This window comes from Marmota marmota, unplaced genomic scaffold, assembly GCF_001458135.2.
Source record: "Marmota marmota marmota unplaced genomic scaffold, marMar, whole genome shotgun sequence".
In the NCBI taxonomy this organism is placed as follows: domain Eukaryota; kingdom Metazoa; phylum Chordata; class Mammalia; order Rodentia; family Sciuridae; genus Marmota; species Marmota marmota.
Genome location: NW_025999842.1, coordinates 63,736,138 through 63,745,462, shown reverse-complemented (window position 1 = coordinate 63,745,462; position 9,325 = coordinate 63,736,138).

The following is a 9,325-nucleotide window of genomic DNA, read 5'->3' as shown; positions in this document are numbered from 1 at the left end:
GGCTTTCTTCATGACTTTACATTCCATGCTGTTTCCTCATTGCTCATGACAGGTCACACAATCAGCAATTGTATTTTATATTGCTTCCTCTTTGTATTCACAAAGAACCAGTAGTTAGTCCATTCCTTCATTTAACAGGTATTTATTGAACCTCTGACATCCACCAGGCACTATTCTGGGCATTGTATAACAGGTCGTGAGAGAAACACGCTGCTTGGCCTTAGATAGTTCAGTAACTGGTACGTAAGCTACATAAGCTTTTGGTTAAAACACAGGTTGCTGGGCTGCACCTCTACTGCCTGATTTCATAGGTCTGTGGCCCCCACATTTGTATTTCTAGCAAGTTGCCAGGTGTTGCTGCTGCTGTTGGGGTAGGGCTGGGAGACCACATTATGAGAGCCATGGATTCCCTCATAGCAGACAGTGACAATGCTGGTTCTCCCGGGGCATCATTTTAACACTTGGCATCTGAGAAAGGATCTGCCTTCAGAAAAATGCCTAGATGATCCTGTTTGGAGTGGTTGACAGAGAGGGGAATGTGGGGTTGACCACACCTTTAACACTGAGCAACAGAAACCCAGGGGAGAAGAGACCATAGGAGATAGTGCTCTCCAGAACACACCAGGATACCCAGGAGGACCTTGAGAGTCCACAGGCTTCAGAACTGGATTCCTGGTGGTGCTGGATGCCAGGCTGCTTGGTTTCCCAGGAGGGGAGACTCTCTAGGGCTTCTGGGACGTCAAGACTGAAAGCCAAATTCTCAGTGAGGTCTTGAAGACCTGGACAAGCAGTTATTTTATTTGATGTGTTCTTATTTTAAACCTTAGGCCTTTAAAAGAAAGCATAAAGCTGAAATTATACTAAAATTGCTATAATCAAAATTACTCCACATTGTGCTAGTGCTAGGAGCCTTTTCGAATTTATAGTTTTCTTTGGTCAAAGTACTGTTGGAGGGAAAAGACTAGAATTAGTCAAATATTGGGGAACTAAGGCATAAATAAATGAACAACAAAGTCACAGTCTAGAGCTCAGGTGTCCTGAGAGTCATCCAAGGAGCTTTTTCAAGAGGACTATGGGGGAGACCCTTTGTTCTTAGGGCTCCATTTTCCTCTCAGATGAGGTAGCTCCAAAGTTCAAGTCTAATTCTGAAAAAAAAAAAAAAAAACAAAAAAAAAAACCTGACATTTGGAACAGCATTTCAGAATATCTTGGGGAGGAGGTTAAATCATTTTGCTCTTCACTGAACATCTACCTCTCAAATGTAAAGCCTTCACCTTTCCCTTTAAGATCTGCCTGTCATTTGCCTGCAGGAGGGAAGGAGGCAGAAGTGTGATCAAACTCAACTCTCTTTACATTTTACAGCCACATGTTACACTCTGATATAAATCTTGTAACTAAAAAGCTCTATATAAAATAAGAGCCAGCCACTGCCAAATCCTCTGCTTTTTGGCAACGCTTACTCCATCTGTCTTTACGGCCGACAAACAAATCAATTTCATTCTAAATCAAAATGATGGGTTTCCTAGCAGGGGCTTCTCTGCACAGGCCCAGGAGAATTCCAGGATGGACAGAACCCAGGGCTCCTCCCACTTAGCTTATCTCTTCTGGTTTATTTAGTTAGGTGAGATCAAGATAAAAAAAAAAAAAAAGACTCTTTAGCAGAAAGAAAAAGACAAAGTCCCATAAACCTAGGCCTCTGAGCAGTTTGACGTCCTTCATGTTGTAGGGGAGGGTGTAAATGACAGCAAACTGTCCCCTCTACCCTTGGCCCCAATCGCCCCCAACTTGTATTGGATTGACATAAAGCAGAGGCAAGTGCCACCCTCAATGAAGCAGCTACTGCTCCTTAAGCCCCAATATGCCTGCCTCATTTCCTTCCCACGGTTACCCCTAAATTAGCAACCCCGTGGCAGAGAAGAGAGCCGAGTCTCCAGGACTTGAAGGAACCTGCCCTGGTTGGTTAGAAGGTGGTAGAGTTGGTGTTTGAACCTGTGTTTCTACAAAGCCCATATTCTTCTTCACTGTGCCATCCACTGGCTCCCTAAAGCCTGCCTGAAAGAAAGGTGAGTGAGTTTGTCCAGAAGTATAAAAAGGCATCTCTTTGTAATTTGGGGATTGTTTTTAGAGTCTTTTAAATGTTAAACTGTCCATTATTTTCTCAAAATCATGGCGATGGTGGCTAGTAGTTCTCCTATCTCCTATTCCCTTCTCTTTCTCCTCTTCCATCTCTTCCTGTTCTTCCTCTTCCTGTTTATCTTTTTATCTGACCGAGGGGGAAAAGCAGACAAGCCCTATTTTGGATGCTTATTTATTTATTTATTTTTTCCAAATCTTGGCTCATACATCTCAAAGTCTGGAGCCTCTGCTTTAAACAGAGTAACTTGTCACAGTTAAAGAATAATATAGTTCTGGGTCACATCCGTGGTAACGTGCTGGCTATTGATTTAGGATTCACTACCTGACACATTGGGTTGCAGTTTGATGACACACTTTACAGCAGGGTTCTAAGAGACTACTTTGTCGAGCCATCGCTAACCAAAGCCTCTTATTCCCTTAAATTTCCACTTTCCTGCCTGGATGTGCTGTGGATCTGAACTCTGTTTTCTTGAAATTGATTGAATGTGCAAACCAGTTAATAGTCTTCAGAAACCACTTTTATTTTGTTTTATCCATGATCATTTTCTCTATGTGGCAAAACCCAGACAAATTTGTTCCTTTTAAGTATTCGCGTGATGTTTTTTCAAAGAGTATGATATTGCTACGTACTGATAAAATATGACAGCACCTTTCCAAGTCTGGGCAGACAGTGGAGAGCTGCAGTGGGATCAGGAGACACTCCACTGTGTTAACCAACCCTGTGACAGAGTGGCTGATGACTCTTCAGTTCTTGGGAACGCTGTCATCCGCCATCTGTGGAGTCAGGGCAGCTGTGAGCCCTCCTCTCCCCTAGAGCCATGTTTCCAAACACGGCTTTGTGTGTGCACCATCGGGGCGCAGGGCCTCCGGAGTGTCTCTCTGCTCAGGGTCCTTTAATTTCCTTTATGGACACAGTAAATCATTCCACACACCACAGAGCAGGGGGGACGTCTGATTTATGAGACCTACCTGCTTGGTTCTCTCACAGTAAGATTCCCATAGTGAGTGATTTCCCATCTTCACATTTTTTTTTTCCATTTGGAATTTTTAAAATGTTGAAGTAAAATGCCTATGGGGTATCCCTTAGAAGTTGACCAGTAGAATTCTGGTCCTTCGAATGATGATTTCCCGGGGTGGCGGGGGTTGGGGGTGGAGTGGGGGGAGCTTTCTTCTGCTTCTTGTCTCTCCTTAAATTTCTCTTAAGAACTGTGTAAATTCATGATTTTAATACAAAACATGAATGGTGCTTTGAGTGTGTGTGTGTGTGTGTGTGTGTGTGTGTGTGGTGTGCACTCATAGGTGTGTGTGTCCTGTCCATTTCTTGTTTCTCATTCAAACAAATGAACTCACTCTTAGAGATCAAAAACATCACCTGACTGAGACTAGATTTTTTCCCCTAAGACAAGAAAGTGCTGGATTAAGAATTTAAGAATTTAGAATTCTGACTCAAGATGAATAAAATCTCCTCCTGCCCTTTGATTTTCTTTTTCTCTGGAGAGGAACATTATTTTGATTTATTTTTACCAGTTGAGTGTTGGTGAAAGATGTCTAGACATCACAATTTACCTCAATGAGGTAAAGCATCAATTCTGATCAAACTCACTTTGAGTTTTACTCCCTTTTCACACCTCGTTTACACACTCAGGGAATACACCACTCACTGAGAAGAGCAGAAGGTACTTGGGAGGAAGGGCGCTAGGGCTCACAGCCCCTTCCTGAAGGAAGGAAGAATGGTCTTTGGAACTTGGTCTTCCTCGGCTGGAGAAAAGGAGCCAACCAGCCTTTTCTGATTGTTACTGATTGTTTCTGATTGTTACTATATGCCATCAAACTCTGTCAAGGGGCTTCATTTTTCTCAGTCTCCAAAAGGGACGAGAGAATGGGGGCCTGTTTTTCTAGTTAAATTATGAAAAGCCATGTGAACAGCTGTCATTATATCATTATATTTTTCAATTAAAAATTTTTTTTTAAATGAAAAGTCTGTGATTAAAAATCTAAATGAAAAAAGACTTACATAACATTTTTATTTTCCCCTTCTGGAATAGTTAAGTTGAAACTTGTGCTGAAGTTCTAAGGAGACTTGTTTAAACAAAAGGCATAGTTGACCAACTAAAGCCAATCCCAGCCCACTGATCTTTTATCATGTCACTCTGTTTTATTTTTGTATTGCATTTATCATTATTAAATTATATTACTTATCTGTTTGCTTATTCGTTACCACTCCACCCCTAGAATGTTAGTTTCTTGAGATCACACTTGATCTTGCTCACGGTTGAATCTTTGGCTTCCAGCACAAATCTGGGAACATGGTAGGACCATCATGAGTCTGTTGAACAAACGAACGAGTAAATGAGTTCCATCTGCAACAATCTACCCAAGTAAATTATATTTTCTTGCAATGGTACAATCAAGATTGCACAAGTAATTTAGGTTCTGGGGCTGAAGATAAAAACTGGAGTTAATGAACCCAACGATATGGGAACCCAGAGCCCAGTGACGACACTTATGTGTAAGTTTTCAGGTAGAAATCGGATGGTACTTAATGTCCATATTTCATGTGAAAGTGTGACGATGTTAATTTGTTTGGACTGCTATATCAGAATGCAGAAATGTGTTGCTTATAGTTCTAGAGACTAGGGAATCTAAGAGCAAGGTGCCATCAGATTCGGTGTCTAATGACAGCTTCATAAATGGCACCTCGTTGCTGATCCTCATGTGGAAGAAAAGGTGAATGGCTACCTTGAAATCTCTTTTTAAAAGGTCGCTAATCCATCCAAAGGGTAGAGTCCTTGGGACTAATCATATCCTAAAGGCTGTACCGCTTAATACTGTTGCATTGGCAAGAAGTTTCAACATATGAATTTGGGGAGGGTCATGGCAATGACTAGTTTTTATGACATACTAATAAACCTGAAGGTTAGTGTGAAATGAAAGGCTGTTGCATCAGATATCAATATTGGGTCTGAAAGTATCAAACAAATGAAGAAAATAAGGTTGTTTGTAATAATACTAAATTTAGGAAAATGGAATTAAGTGATATTTGAGTTTTTATTATCACTACCAACTAAAGTCCTGATTTCTGTAGGTATAGAATAATTTCTTAACTCATTTACAGGGGAATGGCAAGTACACTTAGGATTTCAGAATTACATACAACATCCCAAGGAGGAGATGGTGAAATTGTACCCTCTAGAAAATGAGAAACTGAGGTCCAGGATGAAGTTAGGAGGAGTTGGACTATAATGGGGCCTTATAATTCCTGTCCATCTTCACTAGATTGTCTCAGTTGTTTGGTCTAAAAGAACCTATTTGATCAGTATATGTTTTTTTTTTTCACTCATAAAGGTGTTCTCTAAATTCTGCTTCCCACGCAATCAATGGGAGCCAAATAAGAAGCACCAGAGTGTAAGCTTGACCTTGAGGATTTTATAACTGAGAAATGGTCTCCCCATCTCTGAGGAAAACGACTGCAAAGATACAGACTGGGATGAATAGAGGCATTTTATTGTATTCATTTTTAAATTTTTGTAATTGTAGATTTATTTGTTTTTATGTGGTGCTAAGGATCGAACCCAGTGCCTCACACATGCGAGGCAAGTGCTCTGCCACTGAGCTACAGCCCCAGCCCAAATGGAGGCATTTTAAACAGCAGATGAGAGGACACAAAGGCAGGTCGGGAAGCACTCTGCTGGAGTTCGCTCGCTGTCATCCTGGGTTCCTGGGCTAACTCAGATGGCACACCTAAGAACCAAGAAGTGTGGCCTGTGTCCATGCGGCTGCTGCAAGTGAAGCTCAGTCCTGTGCAGTACCAGAACTGAGATGGAAAGTAAAGATGGAGTGTGTGCCTGGGGACAGGAAACCTGACTTCCAGGGGGCAGAGGGGAGAGAACTATGCTGCACAGATGGAAAGGGAAGTTTGTTTCTACTGGGTAACAGGCTCAGTGAGGGCTCTGAAGGGGAAAATCCACTAAAGTTGTGTGTAATTCACCATAGAAGGCACTTTACAGTTGGCTTATTAGTTTAACTTGTATAGCTGAACCTGATCATTTTTTTAAAAATCCATGTTTGGCTCAAGTAATCTAGAATGATCTTCCCTTGAAGTCACTGCCCCGAGCTCTGTCAGAACCCAAGAGCCCTAACAGAACAGGCAGTGAGCTAGCTTTAGGCTAAACTGGTTTGTTCAGCTCGACCCATGCCTCTGACTCACCATCAATACCCCAAACGCCAGCTCCAGATCCCTCCTGATCTCTTCTCCAAATTACACAGGCTCATCCACTTCCCCTCCTCCACCTGCCAGCCTCCTTCAACTGTTACCCCCCTCCCCAGCTCATAAAACAAGCTGTTTTAACCATCTCACAGGGGTTAGTCATCATGTGAGGATAAGGGAGCTTTGCTGGATGGGAGGCTGGCACCAGCAGGACTCACCCACAAGCTGAGGTCTGGCTTGAGTGCTGTGGTTCAGATCCCAGCACTCACAAGTTACAGTTCACCTCGTGTCATGAACTTTTAAATCGCTTGAGACAAGGTGAAAATATTCAATATGCAGCACCTGTGAGTCTATTGTAATTGTGTGGAAGTTTTAAAAACTTAAATACCAGGCATTTTAGCCTTTTTCTTTGGTGATATACTACTCTGAGAATAAGATGATAATGAGAGCCCCTTCCCAAGAGAAATACACACCAATATGCTTTTACCAGTATGATTTGGCAAGAAGTTCATGGATCTTCTGATGTGTCATAGACACTTGATCCAATGGGATTTATACGTATAATATGTTGTTCAAAAGCATATTCTTTTTAACTCTGTAGAACTGTTTATTAACATTATCTCAATGATTTTATGAATGTAGAACTGTTTATTAACATTATCTCAATGATTTTATGAAGAAAGAGATATATGTACTTAGAAAGACTGGAGGAATATGCCCTAAAATATAAATAATGCTTATATTTGGCTAATAAAATTGTGGGTGATTTAAATTTTCTTCTCTGGATTTTTCATATTTTTCCAATTTATAAAAAACAACATTTTCAAAAAATTAGTAGAAAAAAATGTTAAAAATGTAATTTTCACTGGTTTATTCTCATGGAAGTAGTAGTACCTTGTGACAGGTAATTAAAATAGTGGACAGTTTTCAAAGGCAAACCTAAAAACACTGCAGTGGACCCTCCTTTGGGGAGCTGGGGGCTCAGGTATTCGGGGCTCTGAGTTCAGGTGAGTTGGACCCCGGGAACCTTCCTTCTGGCCTTCCAGTTGGCTCAGATGTGGGGGCCTTATGCTGGCGACACCAATCAACATCCTTTCCCCAGATTTTTGTGTGAATTATAACTAGCAAGAAGCCAGTTCCTCTTTGGGGACAGAAGCTGGTGAGAATGTGGACTGTGAGCTCAGAGGGGGGTGGTGGTACCCTTTTTGCTGGTCTACACGAGAGGGACAGAAACACTTGACGGCTTTTGAATGTCTGACTCCAGTGGCGCTGGAGTCCTGTGGTGCCCTCGTCCTTCCTGCATTTTAAGTCTTCCATTCATTCCCTGGTTTTATAGATAGATACCTTTTTGCTTTTCCAACACGTTTCCTTTTTGTCTGAACTAGTTAGAGGTGGACTTTTGGCACCTGAAACCAGCAAGTAAGCAGGTAACAGAAGTGTATTTATGAATAGTCCAGAGCAACACAGAACAACACAGTTGTGAAGGACATGAAATCACCATGGACTTCCTGACACAACCAGTGGCTGGCTTTGTCTGGCCCCGTGCAGGACAGAGGGAGGACAAGGCAGGATTACTGGTTCAGATCTTTAGATTATCCTGTTTGCTGAGGAGGTGGAACTCGTTTTCTTGGCTCTGTGAAGAAACAGACAGTGATGGGATTGTTCAAACTTAGGTTATGACCGTAAGAATAACAGGTCTCTTCTCTCATTTATGAGTGTGATGCTCGGGATAACAAATTTACAAGGGTATGAAAGATACATGATTTTCTAACTCAATGAGCTACAAAATAATGTGTGCATTAACTGGGCAACTTGAAGATATCTGAGCTCTGCTAAAAAAAAAAAATCTCAGCAAACTGGTAGAAATATTCTACAAGAATATACCTGTGGATTTGTGCTCTTCAGAGCCAATTCCATTTCAACAAAATTTTAACAATAGTGAAGTTTAAAGTACTGGGATGTGGCTCAATTATTCCAGGAATATATGACATAGTGAAATTTCAGAATGATCTTTTAATTAAATCATAACCCTGGGTTCTATCCCTGCACTGAAAAAAAATGTATATATATAAAACTTATCCAAGTGAAAGCTCCAACTTCAAACTCAGTCCTATCTAGATCCATTCTGAAAGTGTGGAAAATTATCTGCATGTTTTTCAGGACAAGAAGGCCATGGCGAGACTACTACTTTGGGGGGCCAGTTTGAGTAGCACAGTGAGCGGGAGTTTTGAGGTTCTCATCTACAGTGACTATCAGATAATGAAGCTAGCTTAAAGTTCTTTTTTGAACAATATCTGTAAACTACATTATTCTAGTTCATGTAAAAGGCACAAGAAAAGAGTTTCTTGTAGATGGAGAGCTATTGTTATCACAGTATTTTGGATTGAGTTTTGAGTTATTTGATCTGACATGCCTGATATCTTTAGATGATTCTAGATCTGATGCTACAGCTGTGCAGTTCATGTTTTGGGCAATGCTTTCAAACTAGTTAGATTTTGTGTTTACTCTGGGTTTTGACATGAATTATCAAATTACTTTTCAGAAATGTACCTGTTACTCCCCTCAGCAGAGTCAGGCTATTTCCTATGGTGTCTTCTTATCCCAAACCTTAGCTCTTAATGTTTGTTCTCAAGTATCAACCACAGTACCCCATTGCTTCAATCCAAATTTCTCTATTAACTGGGAATATTTTACCTTTTTGCACCTTAGTTCTGAGAACTAAGGTGTCCTTTACACAACTTTTACTCTTTTGTAAAATTATTGGCTGATTTATAATAACTTTTTTACAGATGAGTGATTTTGATCTTTGATACTTCTCATGTACATCATCTTCTGCACTTGTTCAATCTTTGTTTTTTTAAATCTCAGAGTTTCTATTATGTTTTTAAATATGTTTATTTACTTATTTATTTTTATGTGGTACTGAGGATTGAACCTAGTGCCTCACCCATGCGAGGCAAGCGCTCTACCATTGAGCCACAG